Source organism: Danio rerio, chromosome 22, assembly GCF_052040795.2.
Source record: "Danio rerio strain M-AB ecotype USA chromosome 22, GRCz13ab, whole genome shotgun sequence".
Classification (NCBI taxonomy): Eukaryota; Metazoa; Chordata; class Actinopteri; order Cypriniformes; family Danionidae; genus Danio; species Danio rerio.
The window spans coordinates 30,215,571-30,240,009 of record NC_141042.1 but is presented as its reverse complement, the minus strand read 5'-3'; positions in this window follow the sequence as shown (position 1 = coordinate 30,240,009).

Below are 24,439 nucleotides of genomic sequence, written 5' to 3'. Positions count from 1 at the left end.
AAGCTCATTTTCAACGTCCAATTCAGAATGTAATAAAACCAGATCCAGCCATAAAATGCATCATTCTTTTTTGTTTTAGACAACATTTCATGCACTGTTAAACATGTTAAAGCAAGTTGCAAGTGAAAATCTATGTCTCTGACTGAGTTTGCATTACTATGATTTGACCTCTCTGCTGGCTGAGATAAGCTCATTTTCAACGTCCAATTCAGAATGTAATAAAACCAGATCCAGCTATAAAATGCATCATTCTTTTTTGTTTTAGACAACATTTCATGCACTGTTAAACATGTTAAAGCAAGTTGCAAGTGAAAATCTATGTCTCTGACTGAGTTTGCATTACTGTGATTTGACCTCTCTGCTGATTGAGATAAGCTCATTTTCAACGTCCAATTCAGAAAGTGATAAAAACAGATCCAGCCATAAAATGCATCATTCTTTTTTGTTTTAGACAACATTTCATGCACTGTTAAACATGTTAAAGCAAGTTGCAAGTGAAAAGCTATGTCTCTGACTGAGTTTGCATTACTGTGATTTGACCTCTCTGCTGGCTGAGATAAGCTCATTTTCAACGTCCAATTCAGAATGTAATAAAACCAGATCCAGCTATAAAATGCATCATTCTTTTTTTGTTTTAGACAACATTTCATGCACTGTTAAACATGTTAAAGCAAGTTGCAAGTGAAAATCTATGTCTCTGACTGAGCTTGCATTACTGTGATTTGACCTCTCTGCTGGCTGAGATAAGCTCATTTTCAACGTCCAATTCAGAATGTAATAAAACCAGATCCAGCTATAAGATGCATCATTCTTTTTTGTTTTAGACAACATTTCATGCACTGTTAAACATGTTAAAGCAAGTTGCAAGTGAAAATCTATGTCTCTGACTGAGTTTGCATTACTGTGATTTGACCTCTCTGCTGGCTGAGATAAGCTCATTTTCAACGTCCAATTCAGAAAGTGATAAAAACAGATCCAGCCATAAAATGCATCATTCTTTTTTGTTTTAGACAACATTTCATGCACTGTTAAACATGTTAAAGCAAGTTGCAAGTGAAAATCTATGTCTCTGACTGAGTTTGCATTACTGTGATTTGACCTCTCTGCTGATTGAGATAAGCTCATTTTCAACGTCCAATTCAGAAAGTGATAAAAACAGATCCAGCCATAAAATGCATCATTCTTTTTTGTTTTAGACAACATTTCATGCACTGTTAAACATGTTAAAGCAAGTTGCAAGTGAAAATCTATGTCTCTGACTGAGTTTGCATTACTGTGATTTGACCTCTCTGCTGATTGAGATAAGCTCATTTTCAACGTCCAATTCAGAAAGTGATAAAAACAGATCCAGCCATAAAATGCATCATTCTTTTTTGTTTTAGACAACATTTCATGCACTGTTAAACATGTTAAAGCAAGTTGCAAGTGAAAATCTATGTCTCTGACTGAGTTTGCATTACTGTGATTTGACCTCTCTGCTGGCTGAGATAAGCTCATTTTCAACGTCCAATTCAGAATGTAATAAAACCAGATCCAGCCATAAAATGCATCATTCTTTTTTGTTTTAGACAACATTTCATGCACTGTTAAACATGTTAAAGCAAGTTGCAAGTGAAAATCTATGTCTCTGACTGAGTTTGCATTACTGTGATTTGACCTCTCTGCTGGCTGAGATAAGCTCATTTTCAACGTCCAATTCAGAATGTAATAAAACCAGATCCAGCTATAAGATGCATCATTCTTTTTTGTTTTAGACAACATTTCATGCACTGTTAAACATGTTAAAGCAAGTTGCAAGTGAAAATCTATGTCTCTGACTGAGTTTGCATTACTGTGATTTGACCTCTCTGCTGATTGAGATAAGCTCATTTTCAACGTCCAATTCAGAAAGTGATAAAAACAGATCCAGCCATAAAATGCATCATTCTTTTTTGTTTTAGACAACATTTCATGCACTGTTAAACATGTTAAAGCAAGTTGCAAGTGAAAAGCTATGTCTCTGACTGAGTTTGCATTACTGTGATTTGACCTCTCTGCTGGCTGAGATAAGCTCATTTTCAACGTCCAATTCAGAATGTAATAAAACCAGATCCAGCTATAAAATGCATCATTCTTTTTTTGTTTTAGACAACATTTCATGCACTGTTAAACATGTTAAAGCAAGTTGCAAGTGAAAATCTATGTCTCTGACTGAGCTTGCATTACTGTGATTTGACCTCTCTGCTGGCTGAGATAAGCTCATTTTCAACGTCCAATTCAGAATGTAATAAAACCAGATCCAGCTATAAGATGCATCATTCTTTTTTGTTTTAGACAACATTTCATGCACTGTTAAACATGTTAAAGCAAGTTGCAAGTGAAAATCTATGTCTCTGACTGAGTTTGCATTACTGTGATTTGACCTCTCTGCTGGCTGAGATAAGCTCATTTTCAACGTCCAATTCAGAAAGTGATAAAAACAGATCCAGCCATAAAATGCATCATTCTTTTTTGTTTTAGACAACATTTCATGCACTGTTAAACATGTTAAAGCAAGTTGCAAGTGAAAATCTATGTCTCTGACTGAGTTTGCATTACTGTGATTTGACCTCTCTGCTGATTGAGATAAGCTCATTTTCAACGTCCAATTCAGAAAGTGATAAAAACAGATCCAGCCATAAAATGCATCATTCTTTTTTGTTTTAGACAACATTTCATGCACTGTTAAACATGTTAAAGCAAGTTGCAAGTGAAAATCTATGTCTCTGACTGAGTTTGCATTACTGTGATTTGACCTCTCTGCTGATTGAGATAAGCTCATTTTCAACGTCCAATTCAGAAAGTGATAAAAACAGATCCAGCCATAAAATGCATCATTCTTTTTTGTTTTAGACAACATTTCATGCACTGTTAAACATGTTAAAGCAAGTTGCAAGTGAAAATCTATGTCTCTGACTGAGTTTGCATTACTGTGATTTGACCTTCTGCTGGCTGAGATAAGCTCATTTTCAACGTCCAATTCAGAATGTAATAAAACCAGATCCAGCCATAAAATGCATCATTCTTTTTTGTTTTAGACAACATTTCATGCACTGTTAAACATGTTAAAGCAAGTTGCAAGTGAAAATCTATGTCTCTGACTGAGTTTGCATTACTGTGATTTGACCTCTCTGCTGGCTGAGATAAGCTCATTTTCAACGTCCAATTCAGAATGTAATAAAACCAGATCCAGCTATAAAATGCATCATTCTTTTTTGTTTTAGACAACATTTCATGCACTGTTAAACATGTTAAAGCAAGTTGCAAGTGAAAATCTATGTCTCTGACTGAGTTTGCATTACTGTGATGTGACCTCTCTGCTGGCTGAGATAAGCTCATTTTCAACGTCCAATTCAGAATGTAATAAAACCAGATCCAGCTATAAGATGCATCATTCTTTTTTGTTTTAGACAACATTTCATGCACTGTTAAACATGTTAAAGCAAGTTGCAAGTGAAAATCTATGTCTCTGACTGAGTTTGCATTACTGTGATTTGACCTCTCTGCTGGCTGAGATAAGCTCATTTTTAACGTCCAATTCAGAATGTAATAAAACCAGATCCAGCTATAAAATGCATCATTCTTTTTTTGTTTTAGATAACATTTCATGCACTGTTAAACATGTTAAAGCAAGTTGCAAGTAAAAATCTATGTCTCTGACTGAGTTTGCATTACTGTGATTTGACCTCTCTGCTGGCTGAGATAAGCTCATTTTCAACGTCCAATTCAGAATGTAATAAAACCAGATCCAGCCATAAAATGCATCATTCTTTTTTGTTTTAGACAACATTTCATGCACTGTTAAACATGTTAAAGCAAGTTGCAAGTGAAAATCTATGTCTCTGACTGAGTTTGCATTACTGTGATTTGACCTCTCTGCTGATTGAGATAAGCTCATTTTCAACGTCCAATTCAGAAAGTGATAAAAACAGATCCAGCCATAAAATGCATCATTCTTTTTTGTTTTAGACAACATTTCATGCACTGTTAAACATGTTAAAGCAAGTTGCAAGTGAAAATCTATGTCTCTGACTGAGTTTGCATTACTGTGATTTGACCTCTCTGCTGGCTGAGATAAGCTCATTTTCAACGTCCAATTCAGAATGTAATAAAACCAGATCCAGCCATAAAATGCATCATTCTTTTTTGTTTTAGACAACATTTCATGCACTGTTAAACATGTTAAAGCAAGTTGCAAGTGAAAATCTATGTCTCTGACTGAGTTTGCATTACTGTGATTTGACCTCTCTGCTGGCTGAGATAAGCTCATTTTCAACGTCCAATTCAGAATGTAATAAAACCAGATCCAGCTATAAAATGCATCATTCTTTTTTGTTTTAGACAACATTTCATGCACTGTTAAACATGTTAAAGCAAGTTGCAAGTGAAAATCTATGTCTCTGACTGAGTTTGCATTACTGTGATGTGACCTCTCTGCTGGCTGAGATAAGCTCATTTTCAACGTCCAATTCAGAATGTAATAAAACCAGATCCAGCTATAAGATGCATCATTCTTTTTTGTTTTAGACAACATTTCATGCACTGTTAAACATGTTAAAGCAAGTTGCAAGTGAAAATCTATGTCTCTGACTGAGTTTGCATTACTGTGATTTGACCTCTCTGCTGGCTGAGATAAGCTCATTTTTAACGTCCAATTCAGAATGTAATAAAACCAGATCCAGCTATAAAATGCATCATTCTTTTTTTGTTTTAGATAACATTTCATGCACTGTTAAACATGTTAAAGCAAGTTGCAAGTAAAAATCTATGTCTCTGACTGAGTTTGCATTACTGTGATTTGACCTCTCTGCTGATTGAGATAAGCTCATTTTCAACGTCCAATTCAGAAAGTGATAAAAACAGATCCAGCCATAAAATGCATCATTCTTTTTTGTTTTAGACAACATTTCATGCACTGTTAAACATGTTAAAGCAAGTTGCAAGTGAAAATCTATGTCTCTGACTGAGTTTGCATTACTGTGATTTGACCTCTCTGCTGGCTGAGATAAGCTCATTTTCAACGTCCAATTCAGAATGTAATAAAACCAGATCCAGCCATAAAATGCATCATTCTTTTTTGTTTTAGACAACATTTCATGCACTGTTAAACATGTTAAAGCAAGTTGCAAGTGAAAATCTATGTCTCTGACTGAGTTTGCATTACTGTGATTTGACCTCTCTGCTGGCTGAGATAAGCTCATTTTCAACGTCCAATTCAGAATGTAATAAAACCAGATCCAGCTATAAAATGCATCATTCTTTTTTGTTTTAGACAACATTTCATGCACTGTTAAACATGTTAAAGCAAGTTGCAAGTGAAAATCTATGTCTCTGACTGAGTTTGCATTACTGTGATGTGACCTCTCTGCTGGCTGAGATAAGCTCATTTTCAACGTCCAATTCAGAATGTAATAAAACCAGATCCAGCTATAAGATGCATCATTCTTTTTTGTTTTAGACAACATTTCATGCACTGTTAAACATGTTAAAGCAAGTTGCAAGTGAAAATCTATGTCTCTGACTGAGTTTGCATTACTGTGATTTGACCTCTCTGCTGGCTGAGATAAGCTCATTTTTAATGTCCAATTCAGAATGTAATAAAACCAGATCCAGCTATAAAATGCATCATTCTTTTTTTGTTTTAGATAACATTTCATGCACTGTTAAACATGTTAAAGCAAGTTGCAAGTAAAAATCTATGTCTCTGACTGAGTTTGCATTACTGTGATTTGACCTCTCTGCTGGCTGAGATAAGCTCATTTTCAACGTCCAATTCAGAATGTAATAAAACCAGATCCAGCCATAAAATGCATCATTCTTTTTTGTTTTAGACAACATTTCATGCACTGTTAAACATGTTAAAGCAAGTTGCAAGTGAAAATCTATGTCTCTGACTGAGATTGCATTACTGTGATATGACCTCTCTGCTGGCTGAGATAAGCTCATTTTCAACGTCCAATTCAGAAAGTGATAAAAACATATCCAGCCATAAAATGCATCATTCTTTTTTGTTTTAGAAAACATTTCATGCTCTGTTAAACATGTTAAAGCAAGTTGCAAGTGAAAATCTATGTCTCTGACTGAGTTTGCATTACTGTGATTTGACCTCTCTGCTGGCTGAGATAAGCTCATTTTCAACGTCCAATTCAGAATGTAATAAAACCTGATCCAGCTATAAAATGCATCATTCTTTTTTGTTTTAGACAACATTTCATGCACTGTTAAACATGTTAAAGCAAGTTGCAAGTGAAAATCTATGTCTCTGACTGAGTTTGCATTACTGTGATTTGACCTCTCTGCTGGCTGAGATAAGCTCATTTTCAACGTCCAATTCAGAATGTAATAAAACCAGATCCAGCTATAAAATGCATCATTCTTTTTTGTTTTAGACAACATTTTATGCACTGTTAAACATGTTAAAGCAAGTTGCAAGTGAAAATCTATGTCTCTGACTGAGTTTGCATTACTGTGATTTGACCTCTCTGCTGATTGAGATAAGCTCATTTTCAACGTCCAATTCAGAAAGTGATAAAAACAGATCCAGCCATAAAATGCATCATTCTTTTTTGTTTTAGACAGCATTTCATGCACTGTTAAACATGTTAAAGCAAGTTGCAAGTGAAAATCAGTGTCTCTGACTGAGTTTGCATTACTGTGATTTGACCTCTCTGCTGGCTGAGATAAGCTCATTTTCAACGTCCAATTCAGAAAGTGATAAAAACAGATCCAGCCATAAAATGCATAATTCTTTTTTGTTTTAGACAACATTTCATGCACTGTTAAACATGTTAAAGCAAGTTGCAAGTGAAAATCTATGTCTCTGACTGAGTTTGCATTACTGTGATTTGACCTCTCTGCTGGCTGAGATAAGCTCATTTTCAACGTCCAATTCAGAATGTAATAAAACCTGATCCAGCTATAAAATGCATCATTCTTTTTTGTTTTAGACAACATTTCATGCACTGTTAAACATGTTAAAGCAAGTTGCAAGTGAAAATCAGTGTCTCTGACTGAGTTTGCATTACTGTGATTTGACCTCTCTGCTGGCTGAGATAAGCTCATTTTCAACGTCCAATTCAGAATGTAATAAAACCAGATCCAGCCATAAAATGCATCATTCTTTTTTGTTTTAGACAACATTTCATGCACTGTTAAACATGTTAAAGCAAGTTGCAAGTGACAATCTATGTCTCTGACTGAGTTTGCATTACTGTGATTTGACCTCTCTGCTGGCTGAGATAAGCTCGTTTTCAACGTCCAATTCAGAATGTAATAAAACCAGATCCAGCTATAAAATGCATCATTCTTTTTTGTTTTAGACAACATTTCATGCACTGTTAAACATGTTAAAGCAAGTTGCAAGTGAAAATCTATGTCTCTGACTGAGCTTGCATTACTGTGATGTGACCTCTCTGCTGGCTGAGATAAGCTCATTTTCAACGTCCAATTCAGAATGTAATAAAACCAGATCCAGCTATAAGATGCATCATTCTTTTTTGTTTTAGACAACATTTCATGCACTGTTAAACATGTTAAAGCAAGTTGCAAGTGAAAATCTGTCTCTGACTGAGTTTGCATTACTGTGATTTGACCTCTCTGCTGGCTGAGATAAGCTCATTTTTAACGTCCAATTCAGAATGTAATAAAACCAGATCCAGCTATAAAATGCATCATTCTTTTTTTGTTTTAGATAACATTTCATGCACTGTTAAACATGTTAAAGCAAGTTGCAAGTAAAAATCTTTGTCTCTGACTGAGTTTGCATTACTGTGATTTGACCTCTCTGCTGGCTGAGATAAGCTCATTTTCAACGACCAATTCAGAATGTAATAAAACCAGATCCAGCCATAAAATGCATCATTCTTTTTTGTTTTAGACAACATTTCATGCACTGTTAAACATGTTAAAGCAAGTTGCAAGTGAAAATCTATGTCTCTGACTGAGATTGCATTACTGTGATATGACCTCTCTGCTGGCTGAGATAAGCTCATTTTCAACGTCCAATTCAGAAAGTGATAAAAACAGATCCAGCCATAAAATGCATCATTCTTTTTTGTTTTAGAAAACATTTCATGCTCTGTTAAACATGTTAAAGCAAGTTGCAAGTGAAAATTTATGTCTCTGACTGAGTTTGCATTACTGTGATTTGACCTCTCTGCTGGCTGAGATAAGCTCATTTTCAACGTCCAATTCAGAATGTAATAAAACCTGATCCAGCTATAAAATGCATCATTCTTTTTTGTTTTAGACAACATTTCATGCACTGTTAAACATGTTAAAGCAAGTTGCAAGTGAAAATCTATGTCTCTGACTGAGTTTGCAATACTGTGATTTGACCTCTCTGCTGGCTGAGATAAGCTCATTTTCAACGTCCAATTCAGAATGTAATAAAACCAGATCCAGCTATAAAATGCATCATTCTTTTTTGTTTTAGACAACATTTCATGCACTGTTAAACATGTTAAAGCAAGTTGCAAGTAAAAATCTATGTCTCTGACTGAGTTTGCATTACTGTGATTTGACCTCTCTGCTGGCTGAGATAAGCTCATTTTCAACGTCCAATTCAGAATGTAATAAAACCAGATCCAGCTATAAAATGCATAATTCTTTATTTGTTTTAGACAACATTTCATGCACTGTTAAACATGTTAAAGCAAGTTGCAAGTGAAAATCTATGTCTCTGACTGAGCTTGCATTACTGTGATTTGACCTCTCTGCTGGCTGAGATAAGCTCATTTTCAACGTCCAATTCAGAATGTAATAAAACCAGATCCAGCTATAAAATGCATCATTCTTTTTTTGTTTTAGATAACATTTCATGCACTGTTAAACATGTTAAAGCAAGTTGCAAGTAAAAATCTATGTCTCTGACTGAGTTTGCATTACTGTGATTTGACCTCTCTGCTGGCTGAGATAAGCTCATTTTCAACGTCCAATTCAGAATGTAATAAAACCAGATCCAGCCATAAAATGCATCATTCTTTTTTGTTTTAGACAACATTTCATGCACTGTTAAACATGTTAAAGCAAGTTGCAAGTGAAAATCTATGTCTCTGACTGAGTTTGCATTACTGTGATTTGACCTCTCTGCTGGCTGAGATAAGCTCATTTTCAACGTCCAATTCAGAATGTAATAAAACCAGATCCAGCCATAAAATGCATCATTCTTTTTTGTTTTAGACAACATTTCATGCACTGTTAAACATGTTAAAGCACGTTGCAAGTGAAAATCTATGTCTCTGACTGAGTTTGCATTACTGTGATTTGACCTCTCTGCTGGCTGAGATAAGCTCATTTTCAACGTCCAATTCAGAATGTAATAAAACCAGATCCAGCTATAAAATGCATCATTCTTTTTTGTTTTAGACAACATTTCATGCACTGTTAAACATGTTAAAGCAAGTTGCAAGTGAAAATCTATGTCTCTGACTGAGCTTGCATTACTGTGATGTGACCTCTCTGCTGGCTGAGATAAGCTCATTTTCAACGTCCAATTCAGAATGTAATAAAACCAGATCCAGCTATAAGATGCATCATTCTTTTTTGTTTTAGACAACATTTCATGCACTGTTAAACATGTTAAAGCAAGTTGCAAGTGAAAATCTGTCTCTGACTGAGTTTGCATTACTGTGATTTGACCTCTCTGCTGGCTGAGATAAGCTCATTTTTAACGTCCAATTCAGAATGTAATAAAACCAGATCCAGCTATAAAATGCATCATTCTTTTTTTGTTTTAGATAACATTTCATGCACTGTTAAACATGTTAAAGCAAGTTGCAAGTAAAAATCTATGTCTCTGACTGAGTTTGCATTACTGTGATTTGACCTCTCTGCTGGCTGAGATAAGCTCATTTTCAACGTCCAATTCAGAATGTAATAAAACCAGATCCAGCCATAAAATGCATCATTCTTTTTTGTTTTAGACAACATTTCAAGCACTGTTAAACATGTTAAAGCAAGTTGCAAGTGAAAATCTATGTCTCTGACTGAGATTGCATTACTGTGATATGAACTCTCTGCTGGCTGAGATAAGCTCATTTTCAACGTCCAATTCAGAAAGTGATAAAAACATATCCAGCCATAAAATGCATCATTCTTTTTTGTTTTAGAAAACATTTCATGCTCTGTTAAACATGTTAAAGCAAGTTGCAAGTGAAAATCTATGTCTCTGACTGAGTTTGCATTACTGTGATTTGACCTCTCTGCTGGCTGAGATAAGCTCATTTTCAACGTCCAATTCAGAATGTAATAAAACCTGATCCAGCTATAAAATGCATCATTCTTTTTTGTTTTAGACAACATTTCATGCACTGTTAAACATGTTAAAGCAAGTTGCAAGTGAAAATCTATGTCTCTGACTGAGTTTGCATTACTGTGATTTGACCTCTCTGCTGGCTGAGATAAGCTCATTTTCAACGTCCAATTCAGAATGTAATAAAACCAGATCCAGCTATAAAATGCATCATTCTTTTTTTGTTTTAGACAACATTTCATGCACTGTTAAACATGTTAAAGCAAGTTGCAAGTGAAAATCTATGTCTCTGACTGAGTTTGCATTACTGTGATTTGACCTCTCTGCTGGCTGAGATAAGCTCATTTTCAACGTCCAATTCAGAAAGTGATAAAAACAGATCCAGCCATAAAATGCATCATTCTTTTTTGTTTTAGACAACATTTCATGCACTGTTAAACATGTTAAAGCAAGTTGCAAGTGAAAATCTATGTCTCTGACTGAGTTTGCATTACTGTGATTTGACCTCTCTGCTGGCTGAGATAAGCTCATTTTCAACGTCCAATTCAGAATGTAATAAAACCTGATCCAGCTATAAAATGCATCATTCTTTTTTGTTTTAGACAACATTTCATGCACTGTTAAACATGTTAAAGCAAGTTGCAAGTGAAAATCAGTGTTTCTGACTGAGTTTGCATTACTGTGATTTGACCTCTCTGCTGGCTGAGATAAGCTCATTTTCAACGTCCAATTCAGAATGTAATAAAACCAGATCCAGCTATAAGATGCATCATTCTTTTTTGTTTTAGACAACATTTCATGCACTGTTAAACATGTTAAAGCAAGTTGCAAGTGAAAATCTGTCTCTGACTGAGTTTGCATTACTGTGATTTGACCTCTCTGCTGGCTGAGATAAGCTCATTTTTAACGTCCAATTCAGAATGTAATAAAACCAGATCCAGCTATAAAATGCATCATTCTTTTTTTGTTTTAGATAACATTTCATGCACTGTTAAACATGTTAAAGCAAGTTGCAAGTAAAAATCTTTGTCTCTGACTGAGTTTGCATTACTGTGATTTGACCTCTCTGCTGGCTGAGATAAGCTCATTTTCAACGTCCAATTCAGAAAGTGATAAAAACAGATCCAGCCATAAAATGCATCATTCTTTTTTGTTTTAGACAACATTTCATGCACTGTTAAACATGTTAAAGCAAGTTGCAAGTGAAAATCTATGTCTCTGACTGAGTTTGCATTACTGTGATTTGACCTCTCTGCTGGCTGAGATAAGCTCATTTTCAACGTCCAATTCAGAATGTAATAAAACCAGATCCAGCCATAAAATGCATCATTCTTTTTTGTTTTAGACAACATTTCATGCACTGTTAAACATGTTAAAGCAAGTTGCAAGTGAAAATCTATGTCTCTGACTGAGTTTGCATTACTGTGATTTGACCTCTCTGCTGGCTGAGATAAGCTCATTTTCAACGTCCAATTCAGAATGTAATAAAACCAGATCCAGCTATAAAATGCATCATTCTTTTTTGTTTTAGACAACATTTCATGCACTGTTAAACATGTTAAAGCAAGTTGCAAGTGAAAATCTATGTCTCTGACTGAGTTTGCATTACTGTGATGTGACCTCTCTGCTGGCTGAGATAAGCTCATTTTCAACGTCCAATTCAGAATGTAATAAAACCAGATCCAGCTATAAGATGCATCATTCTTTTTTGTTTTAGACAACATTTCATGCACTGTTAAACATGTTAAAGCAAGTTGCAAGTGAAAATCTATGTCTCTGACTGAGTTTGCATTACTGTGATTTGACCTCTCTGCTGGCTGAGATAAGCTCATTTTTAATGTCCAATTCAGAATGTAATAAAACCAGATCCAGCTATAAAATGCATCATTCTTTTTTTGTTTTAGATAACATTTCATGCACTGTTAAACATGTTAAAGCAAGTTGCAAGTAAAAATCTATGTCTCTGACTGAGTTTGCATTACTGTGATTTGACCTCTCTGCTGGCTGAGATAAGCTCATTTTCAACGTCCAATTCAGAATGTAATAAAACCAGATCCAGCCATAAAATGCATCATTCTTTTTTGTTTTAGACAACATTTCATGCACTGTTAAACATGTTAAAGCAAGTTGCAAGTGAAAATCTATGTCTCTGACTGAGATTGCATTACTGTGATATGACCTCTCTGCTGGCTGAGATAAGCTCATTTTCAACGTCCAATTCAGAAAGTGATAAAAACATATCCAGCCATAAAATGCATCATTCTTTTTTGTTTTAGAAAACATTTCATGCTCTGTTAAACATGTTAAAGCAAGTTGCAAGTGAAAATCTATGTCTCTGACTGAGTTTGCATTACTGTGATTTGACCTCTCTGCTGGCTGAGATAAGCTCATTTTCAACGTCCAATTCAGAATGTAATAAAACCTGATCCAGCTATAAAATGCATCATTCTTTTTTGTTTTAGACAACATTTCATGCACTGTTAAACATGTTAAAGCAAGTTGCAAGTGAAAATCTATGTCTCTGACTGAGTTTGCATTACTGTGATTTGACCTCTCTGCTGGCTGAGATAAGCTCATTTTCAACGTCCAATTCAGAATGTAATAAAACCAGATCCAGCTATAAAATGCATCATTCTTTTTTGTTTTAGACAACATTTCATGCACTGTTAAACATGTTAAAGCAAGTTGCAAGTAAAAATCTATGTCTCTGACTGAGTTTGCATTACTGTGATTTGACCTCTCTGCTGGCTGAGATAAGCTCATTTTCAACGTCCAATTCAGAATGTAATAAAACCAGATCCAGCTATAAAATGCATAATTCTTTTTTTGTTTTAGACAACATTTCATGCACTGTTAAACATGTTAAAGCAAGTTGCAAGTGAAAATCTATGTCTCTGACTGAGCTTGCATTACTGTGATTTGACCTCTCTGCTGGCTGAGATAAGCTCATTTTCAACGTCCAATTCAGAATGTAATAAAACCAGATCCAGCTATAAGATGCATCATTCTTTTTTGTTTTAGACAACATTTCATGCACTGTTAAACATGTTAAAGCAAGTTGCAAGTGAAAATCTATGTCTCTGACTGAGTTTGCATTACTGTGATTTGACCTCTCTGCTGGCTGAGATAAGCTCATTTTCAACGTCCAATTCAGAAAGTGATAAAAACAGATCCAGCCATAAAATGCATCATTCTTTTTTGTTTTAGACAACATTTCATGCACTGTTAAACATGTTAAAGCAAGTTGCAAGTGAAAATCTATGTCTCTGACTGAGTTTGCATTACTGTGATTTGACCTCTCTGCTGGCTGAGATAAGCTCATTTTCAACGTCCAATTCAGAATGTAATAAAACCAGATCCAGCTATAAAATGCATCATTCATTTTTGTTTTAGACAACATTTCATGCACTGTTAAACATGTTAAAGCAAGTTGCAAGTGAAAATCAGTGTTTCTGACTGAGTTTGCATTACTGTGATTTGACCTCTCTGCTGGCTGAGATAAGCTCATTTTCAACGTCCAATTCAGAATGTAATAAAACCAGATCCAGCTATAAAATGCATCATTCTTTTTTGTTTTAGACAACATTTTTTGCACTGTTAAACATGTTAAAGCAAGTTGCAAGTGAAAATCTATGTCTCTGACTGAGTTTGCATTACTGTGATTTGACCTCTCTGCTGATTGAGATAAGCTCATTTTCAACGTCCAATTCAGAAAGTGATAAAAACAGATCCAGCCATAAAATGCATCATTCTTTTTTGTTTTAGACAGCATTTCATGCACTGTTAAACATGTTAAAGCAAGTTGCAAGTGAAAATCAGTGTCTCTGACTGAGTTTGCATTACTGTGATTTGACCTCTCTGCTGGCTGAGATAAGCTCATTTTCAACGTCCAATTCAGAAAGTGATAAAAACAGATCCAGCCATAAAATGCATAATTCTTTTTTGTTTTAGACAACATTTCATGCACTGTTAAACATGTTAAAGCAAGTTGCAAGTGAAAATCTATGTCTCTGACTGAGTTTGCATTACTGTGATTTGACCTCTCTGCTGGCTGAGATAAGCTCATTTTCAACGTCCAATTCAGAATGTAATAAAACCTGATCCAGCTATAAAATGCATCATTCTTTTTTGTTTTAGACAACATTTCATGCACTGTTAAACATGTTAAAGCAAGTTGCAAGTGAAAATCAGTGTCTCTGACTGAGTTTGCATTACTGTGATTTGACCTCTCTGCTGGCTGAGATAAGCTCATTTTCAACGTCCAATTCAGAATGTAATAAAACCAGATCCAGCCATAAAATGCATCATTCTTTTTTGTTTTAGACAACATTTCATGCACTGTTAAACATGTTAAAGCAAGTTGCAAGTGAAAATCTATGTCTCTGACTGAGTTTGCATTACTGTGATTTGACCTCTCTGCTGGCTGAGATAAGCTCGTTTTCAACGTCCAATTCAGAATGTAATAAAACCAGATCCAGCTATAAAATGCATCATTCTTTTTTGTTTTAGACAACATTTCATGCACTGTTAAACATGTTAAAGCAAGTTGCAAGTGAAAATCTATGTCTCTGACTGAGCTTGCATTACTGTGATGTGACCTCTCTGCTGGCTGAGATAAGCTCATTTTCAACGTCCAATTCAGAATGTAATAAAACCAGATCCAGCTATAAGATGCATCATTCTTTTTTGTTTTAGACAACATTTCATGCACTGTTAAACATGTTAAAGCAAGTTGCAAGTGAAAATCTGTCTCTGACTGAGTTTGCATTACTGTGATTTGACCTCTCTGCTGGCTGAGATAAGCTCATTTTTAACGTCCAATTCAGAATGTAATAAAACCAGATCCAGCTATAAAATGCATCATTCTTTTTTTGTTTTAGATAACATTTCATGCACTGTTAAACATGTTAAAGCAAGTTGCAAGTAAAAATCTTTGTCTCTGACTGAGTTTGCATTACTGTGATTTGACCTCTCTGCTGGCTGAGATAAGCTCATTTTCAACGACCAATTCAGAATGTAATAAAACCAGATCCAGCCATAAAATGCATCATTCTTTTTTGTTTTAGACAACATTTCATGCACTGTTAAACATGTTAAAGCAAGTTGCAAGTGAAAATCTATGTCTCTGACTGAGATTGCATTACTGTGATATGACCTCTCTGCTGGCTGAGATAAGCTCATTTTCAACGTCCAATTCAGAAAGTGATAAAAACAGATCCAGCCATAAAATGCATCATTCTTTTTTGTTTTAGAAAACATTTCATGCTCTGTTAAACATGTTAAAGCAAGTTGCAAGTGAAAATTTATGTCTCTGACTGAGTTTGCATTACTGTGATTTGACCTCTCTGCTGGCTGAGATAAGCTCATTTTCAACGTCCAATTCAGAATGTAATAAAACCTGATCCAGCTATAAAATGCATCATTCTTTTTTGTTTTAGACAACATTTCATGCACTGTTAAACATGTTAAAGCAAGTTGCAAGTGAAAATCTATGTCTCTGACTGAGTTTGCAATACTGTGATTTGACCTCTCTGCTGGCTGAGATAAGCTCATTTTCAACGTCCAATTCAGAATGTAATAAAACCAGATCCAGCTATAAAATGCATCATTCTTTTTTGTTTTAGACAACATTTCATGCACTGTTAAACATGTTAAAGCAAGTTGCAAGTAAAAATCTATGTCTCTGACTGAGTTTGCATTACTGTGATTTGACCTCTCTGCTGGCTGAGATAAGCTCATTTTCAACGTCCAATTCAGAATGTAATAAAACCAGATCCAGCTATAAAATGCATAATTCTTTATTTGTTTTAGACAACATTTCATGCACTGTTAAACATGTTAAAGCAAGTTGCAAGTGAAAATCTATGTCTCTGACTGAGCTTGCATTACTGTGATTTGACCTCTCTGCTGGCTGAGATAAGCTCATTTTCAACGTCCAATTCAGAATGTAATAAAACCAGATCCAGCTATAAAATGCATCATTCTTTTTTTGTTTTAGATAACATTTCATGCACTGTTAAACATGTTAAAGCAAGTTGCAAGTAAAAATCTATGTCTCTGACTGAGTTTGCATTACTGTGATTTGACCTCTCTGCTGGCTGAGATAAGCTCATTTTCAACGTCCAATTCAGAATGTAATAAAACCAGATCCAGCCATAAAATGCATCATTCTTTTTTGTTTTAGACAACATTTCATGCACTGTTAAACATGTTAAAGCAAGTTGCAAGTGAAAATCTATGTCTCTGACTGAGTTTGCATTACTGTGATTTGACCTCTCTGCTGGCTGAGATAAGCTCATTTTCAACGTCCAATTCAGAATGTAATAAAACCAGATCCAGCCATAAAATGCATCATTCTTTTTTGTTTTAGACAACATTTCATGCACTGTTAAACATGTTAAAGCACGTTGCAAGTGAAAATCTATGTCTCTGACTGAGTTTGCATTACTGTGATTTGACCTCTCTGCTGGCTGAGATAAGCTCATTTTCAACGTCCAATTCAGAATGTAATAAAACCAGATCCAGCTATAAAATGCATCATTCTTTTTTGTTTTAGACAACATTTCATGCACTGTTAAACATGTTAAAGCAAGTTGCAAGTGAAAATCTATGTCTCTGACTGAGCTTGCATTACTGTGATGTGACCTCTCTGCTGGCTGAGATAAGCTCATTTTCAACGTCCAATTCAGAATGTAATAAAACCAGATCCAGCTATAAGATGCATCATTCTTTTTTGTTTTAGACAACATTTCATGCACTGTTAAACATGTTAAAGCAAGTTGCAAGTGAAAATCTGTCTCTGACTGAGTTTGCATTACTGTGATTTGACCTCTCTGCTGGCTGAGATAAGCTCATTTTTAACGTCCAATTCAGAATGTAATAAAACCAGATCCAGCTATAAAATGCATCATTCTTTTTTTGTTTTAGATAACATTTCATGCACTGTTAAACATGTTAAAGCAAGTTGCAAGTAAAAATCTATGTCTCTGACTGAGTTTGCATTACTGTGATTTGACCTCTCTGCTGGCTGAGATAAGCTCATTTTCAACGTCCAATTCAGAATGTAATAAAACCAGATCCAGCCATAAAATGCATCATTCTTTTTTGTTTTAGACAACATTTCAAGCACTGTTAAACATGTTAAAGCAAGTTGCAAGTGAAAATCTATGTCTCTGACTGAGATTGCATTACTGTGATATGAACTCTCTGCTGGCTGAGATAAGCTCATTTTCAACGTCCAATTCAGAAAGTGATAAAAACATATCCAGCCATAAAATGCATCATTCTTTTTTGTTTTAGAAAACATTTCATGCTCTGTTAAACATGTTAAAGCAAGTTGCAAGTGAAAATCTATGTCTCTGACTGAGTTTGCATTACTGTGATTTGACCTCTCTGCTGGCTGAGATAAGCTCATTTTCAACGTCCAATTCAGAATGTAATAAAACCTGATCCAGCTATAAAATGCATCATTCTTTTTTGTTTTAGACAACATTTCATGCACTGTTAAACATGTTAAAGCAAGTTGCAAGTGAAAATCTATGTCTCTGACTGAGTTTGCATTACTGTGATTTGACCTCTCTGCTGGCTGAGATAAGCTCATTTTCAACGTCCAATTCAGAATGTAATAAAACCAGATCCAGCTATAAAATGCATCATTCTTTTTTTGTTTTAGACAACATTTCATGCACTGTTAAACATGTTAAAGCAAGTTGCAAGTGAAAATCTATGTCTCTGACTGAGTTTGCATTACTGTGATTTGACCTCTCTGCTGGCTGAGATAAGCTCATTTTCAACGTCCAATTCAGAAAGTGATAAAAACAGATCCAGCCATAAAATGCATCATTCTTTTTTGTTTTAGACAACATTTCATGCACTGTTAAACATGTTAAAGCAAGTTGCAAGTGAAAATCTATGTCTCTGACTGAGTTTGCATTACTGTGATTTGACCTCTCTGCTGGCTGAGATAAGCTCATTTTCAACGTCCAATTCAGAATGTAATAAAACCTGATCCAGCTATAAAATGCATCATTCTTTTTTGTTTTAGACAACATTTCATGCACTGTTAAACATGTTAAAGCAAGTTGCAAGTGAAAATCAGTGTTTCTGACTGAGTTTGCATTACTGTGATTTGACCTCTCTGCTGGCTGAGATAAGCTCATTTTCAACGTCCAATTCAGAATGTAATAAAACCAGATCCAGCTATAAGATGCATCATTCTTTTTTGTTTTAGACAACATTTCATGCACTGTTAAACATGTTAAAGCAAGTTGCAAGTGAAAATCTGTCTCTGACTGAGTTTGCATTACTGTGATTTGACCTCTCTGCTGGCTGAGATAAGCTCATTTTTAACGTCCAATTCAGAATGTAATAAAACCAGATCCAGCTATAAAATGCATCATTCTTTTTTTGTTTTAGATAACATTTCATGCACTGTTAAACATGTTAAAGCAAGTTGCAAGTAAAAATCTTTGTCTCTGACTGAGTTTGCATTACTGTGATTTGACCTCTCTGCTGGCTGAGATAAGCTCATTTTCAACGACCAATTCAGAATGTAATAAAACCAGATCCAGCCATAAAATGCATCATTCTTTTTTGTTTTAGACAACATTTCATGCACTGTTAAACATGTTAAAGCAAGTTGCAAGTGAAAATCTATGTCTCTGACTGAGATTGCATTACTGTGATATGACCTCTCTGCTGGCTGAGATAAGCTCATTTTCAACGTCCAATTCAGAAAGTGATAAAAACAGATCCAGCCATAAAATGCATCATTCTTTTTTGTTTTAGAAAACATTTCATGCTCTGTTAAACATGTTAAAGCAAGTTGCAAGTGAAAATTTATGTCTCTGACTGAGTTTGCATTACTGTGATTTGACCTCTCTGCTGGCTGAGATAAGCTCATTTTCAACGTCCAATTCAGAATGTAATAAAACCTGATCCAGCTATAAAATGCATCATTCTTTTTTGTTTTAGACAACATTTCATGCACTGTTAAACATGTTAAAGCAAGTTGCAAGTGAAAATCTATGTCTCTGACTGAGTTTGCAATACTGTGATTTGACCTCTCTGCTGGCTGAGATAAGCTCATTTTCAACGTCCAATTCAGAATGTAATAAAACCAGATCCAGCTATAAAATGCATCATTCTTTTTTGTTTTAGACAACATTTCATGCACTGTTAAACATGTTAAAGCAAGTTGCAAGTAAAAATCTATGTCTCTGACTGAGTTTGCATTACTGTGATTTGACCTCTCTGCTGGCTGAGATAAGCTCATTTTCAACGTCCAATTCAGAATGTAATAAAACCAGATCCAGCTATAAAATGCATAATTCTTTATTTGTTTTAGACAACATTTCATGCACTGTTAAACATGTTAAAGCAAGTTGCAAGTGAAAATCTATGTCTCTGACTGAGCTTGCATTACTGTGATTTGACCTCTCTGCTGGCTGAGATAAGCTCATTTTCAACGTCCAATTCAGAATGTAATAAAACCAGATCCAGCTATAAAATGCATCATTCTTTTTTTGTTTTAGATAACATTTCATGCACTGTTAAACATGTTAAAGCAAGTTGCAAGTAAAAATCTATGTCTCTGACTGAGTTTGCATTACTGTGATTTGACCTCTCTGCTGGCTGAGATAAGCTCATTTTCAACGTCCAATTCAGAATGTAATAAAACCAGATCCAGCCATAAAATGCATCATTCTTTTTTGTTTTAGACAACATTTCATGCACTGTTAAACATGTTAAAGCAAGTTGCAAGTGAAAATCTATGTCTCTGACTGAGTTTGCATTACTGTGATTTGACCTCTCTGCTGGCTGAGATAAGCTCATTTTCAACGTCCAATTCAGAATGTAATAAAACCAGATCCAGCCATAAAATGCATCATTCTTTTTTGTTTTAGACAACATTTCATGCACTGTTAAACATGTTAAAGCACGTTGCAAGTGAAAATCTATGTCTCTGACTGAGTTTGCATTACTGTGATTTGACCTCTCTGCTGGCTGAGATAAGCTCATTTTCAACGTCCAATTCAGAATGTAATAAAACCAGATCCAGCTATAAAATGCATCATTCTTTTTTGTTTTAGACAACATTTCATGCACTGTTAAACATGTTAAAGCAAGTTGCAAGTGAAAATCTATGTCTCTGACTGAGCTTGCATTACTGTGATGTGACCTCTCTGCTGGCTGAGATAAGCTCATTTTCAACGTCCAATTCAGAATGTAATAAAACCAGATCCAGCTATAAGATGCATCATTCTTTTTTGTTTTAGACAACATTTCATGCACTGTTAAACATGTTAAAGCAAGTTGCAAGTGAAAATCTGTCTCTGACTGAGTTTGCATTACTGTGATTTGACCTCTCTGCTGGCTGAGATAAGCTCATTTTTAACGTCCAATTCAGAATGTAATAAAACCAGATCCAGCTATAAAATGCATCATTCTTTTTTTGTTTTAGATAACATTTCATGCACTGTTAAACATGTTAAAGCAAGTTGCAAGTAAAAATCTATGTCTCTGACTGAGTTTGCATTACTGTGATTTGACCTCTCTGCTGGCTGAGATAAGCTCATTTTCAACGTCCAATTCAGAATGTAATAAAACCAGATCCAGCCATAAAATGCATCATTCTTTTTTGTTTTAGACAACATTTCAAGCACTGTTAAACATGTTAAAGCAAGTTGCAAGTGAAAATCTATGTCTCTGACTGAGATTGCATTACTGTGATATGAACTCTCTGCTGGCTGAGATAAGCTCATTTTCAACGTCCAATTCAGAAAGTGATAAAAACATATCCAGCCATAAAATGCATCATTCTTTTTTGTTTTAGAAAACATTTCATGCTCTGTTAAACATGTTAAAGCAAGTTGCAAGTGAAAATCTATGTCTCTGACTGAGTTTGCATTACTGTGATTTGACCTCTCTGCTGGCTGAGATAAGCTCATTTTCAACGTCCAATTCAGAATGTAATAAAACCTGATCCAGCTATAAAATGCATCATTCTTTTTTGTTTTAGACAACATTTCATGCACTGTTAAACATGTTAAAGCAAGTTGCAAGTGAAAATCTATGTCTCTGACTGAGTTTGCATTACTGTGATTTGACCTCTCTGCTGGCTGAGATAAGCTCATTTTCAACGTCCAATTCAGAATGTAATAAAACCAGATCCAGCTATAAAATGCATCATTCTTTTTTTGTTTTAGACAACATTTCATGCACTGTTAAACATGTTAAAGCAAGTTGCAAGTGAAAATCTATGTCTCTGACTGAGTTTGCATTACTGTGATTTGACCTCTCTGCTGGCTGAGATAAGCTCATTTTCAACGTCCAATTCAGAAAGTGATAAAAACAGATCCAGCCATAAAATGCATCATTCTTTTTTGTTTTAGACAACATTTCATGCACTGTTAAACATGTTAAAGCAAGTTGCAAGTGAAAATCTATGTCTCTGACTGAGTTTGCATTACTGTGATTTGACCTCTCTGCTGGCTGAGATAAGCTCATTTTCAACGTCCAATTCAGAATGTAGTAAAACCTGATCCAGCTATAAAATGCATCATTCTTTTTTGTTTTAGACAACATTTCATGCACTGTTAAACATGTTAAAGCAAGTTGCAAGTGAAAATCAGTGTTTCTGACTGAGTTTGCATTACTGTGATTTGACCTCTCTGCTGGCTGAGATAAGCTCATTTTCAACGTCCAATTCAGAATGTAATAAAACCAGATCCAGCTATAAAATGCATCATTCTTTTTTGTTTTAGACAACATTTCATGCACTGTTAAACATGTTAAAGCAAGTTGCAAGTGAAAATCTATGTCTCTGACTGAGTTTGCATTACTGTGATTTGACCTCTCTGCTGATTGAGATAAGCTCATTTTCAACGTCCAATTCAGAAAGTGATAAAAACAGATCCAGCCATAAAATGCATCATTCTTTTTTGTTTTAGACAACATTTCATGCACTGTTAAACATGTTAAAGCAAGTTGCAAGTGAAAATCAGTGTCTCTGACTGAGTTTGCATTACTGTGATTTGACCTCTCTGCTGGCTGAGATAAGCTCATTTTCAACATCCAATTCAGAAAGTGATAAAAACAGATCCAGCCATAAAATGCATCATTCTTTTTTGTTTTAGACAACATTTCATGCACTGTTAAACATGTTAAAGCAAGTTGCAAGTGAAAATCTATGTCTCTGACTGAGTTTGCATTACTGTGATTTGACCTCTCTGCTGGCTGAGATAAGCTCATTTTCAACGTCCAATTCAGAATGTAATAAAACCTGATCCAGCTATAAAATGCATCATTCTTTTTTGTTTTAGACAACATTTCATGCACTGTTAAACATGTTAAAGCAAGTTGCAAGTGAAAATCAGTGTCTCTGACTGAGTTTGCATTACTGTGATTTGACCTCTCTGCTGGCTGAGATAAGCTCATTTTCAACGTCCAATTCAGAATGTAATAAAACCAGATCCAGCCATAAAATGCATCATTCTTTTTTGTTTTAGACAACATTTCATGCACTGTTAAACATGTTAAAGCAAGTTGCAAGTGAAAATCTATGTCTCTGACTGAGTTTGCATTACTGTGATTTGACCTCTCTGCTGGCTGAGATAAGCTCATTTTCAACGTCCAATTCAGAATGTAATAAAACCATTCCAGCTATAAAATGCATCATTCTTTTTTGTTTTAGACAACATTTCATGCACTGTTAAACATGTTAAAGCAAGTTGCAAGTGAAAATCTATGTCTCTGACTGAGCTTGCATTACTGTGATGTGACCTCTCTGCTGGCTGAGATAAGCTCATTTTCAACGTCCAATTCAGAATGTAATAAAACCAGATCCAGCTATAAGATGCATCATTCTTTTTTGTTTTAGACAACATTTCATGCACTGTTAAACATGTTAAAGCAAGTTGCAAGTGAAAATCTGTCTCTGACTGAGTTTGCATTACTGTGATTTGACCTCTCTGCTGGCTGAGATAAGCTCATTTTTAACGTCCAATTCAGAATGTAATAAAACCAGATCCAGCTATAAAATGCATCATTCTTTTTTTGTTTTAGATAACATTTCATGCACTGTTAAACATGTTAAAGCAAGTTGCAAGTAAAAATCTATGTCTCTGACTGAGTTTGCATTACTGTGATTTGACCTCTCTGCTGGCTGAGATAAGCTCATTTTCAACGACCAATTCAGAATGTAATAAAACCAGATCCAGCCATAAAATGCATCATTCTTTTTTGTTTTAGACAACATTTCATGCACTGTTAAACATGTTAAAGCAAGTTGCAAGTGAAAATCTATGTCTCTGACTGAGATTGCATTACTGTGATATGACCTCTCTGCTGGCTGAGATAAGCTCATTTTCAACGTCCAATTCAGAAAGTGATAAAAACAGATCCAGCCATAAAATGCATCATTCTTTTTTGTTTTAGAAAACATTTCATGCTCTGTTAAACATGTTAAAGCAAGTTGCAAGTGAAAATTTATGTCTCTGACTGAGTTTGCATTACTGTGATTTGACCTCTCTGCTGGCTGAGATAAGCTCATTTTCAACGTCCAATTCAGAATGTAATAAAACCTGATCCAGCTATAAAATGCATAATTCTTTTTTGTTTTAGACAACATTTCATGCACTGTTAAACATGTTAAAGCAAGTTGCAAGTGAAAATCTATGTCTCTGACTGAGTTTGCATTACTGTGATTTGACCTCTCTGCTGGCTGAGATAAGCTCATTTTCAACGTCCAATTCAGAATGTAATAAAACCAGATCCAGCTATAAAATGCATCATTCTTTTTTTGTTTTAGACAACATTTCATGCACTGTTAAACATGTTAAAGCAGGTTGCAAGTGAAAATCTATGTGTCTGACTGAGCTTGCATTACTGTGATTTGACCTCTCTGCTGGCTGAGATAAGCTCATTTTCAACGTCCAATTCAGAATGTAATAAAACCAGATCCAGCTATAAGATGCATCATTCTTTTTTGTTTTAGACAACATTTCATGCACTGTTAAACATGTTAAAGCAAGTTGCAAGTGAAAATCTATGTCTCTGACTGAGTTTGCATTACTGTGATTTGACCTCTCTGCTGGCTGAGATAAGCTCATTTTCAACGTCCAATTCAGAAAGTGATAAAAACAGATCCAGCCATAAAATGCATCATTC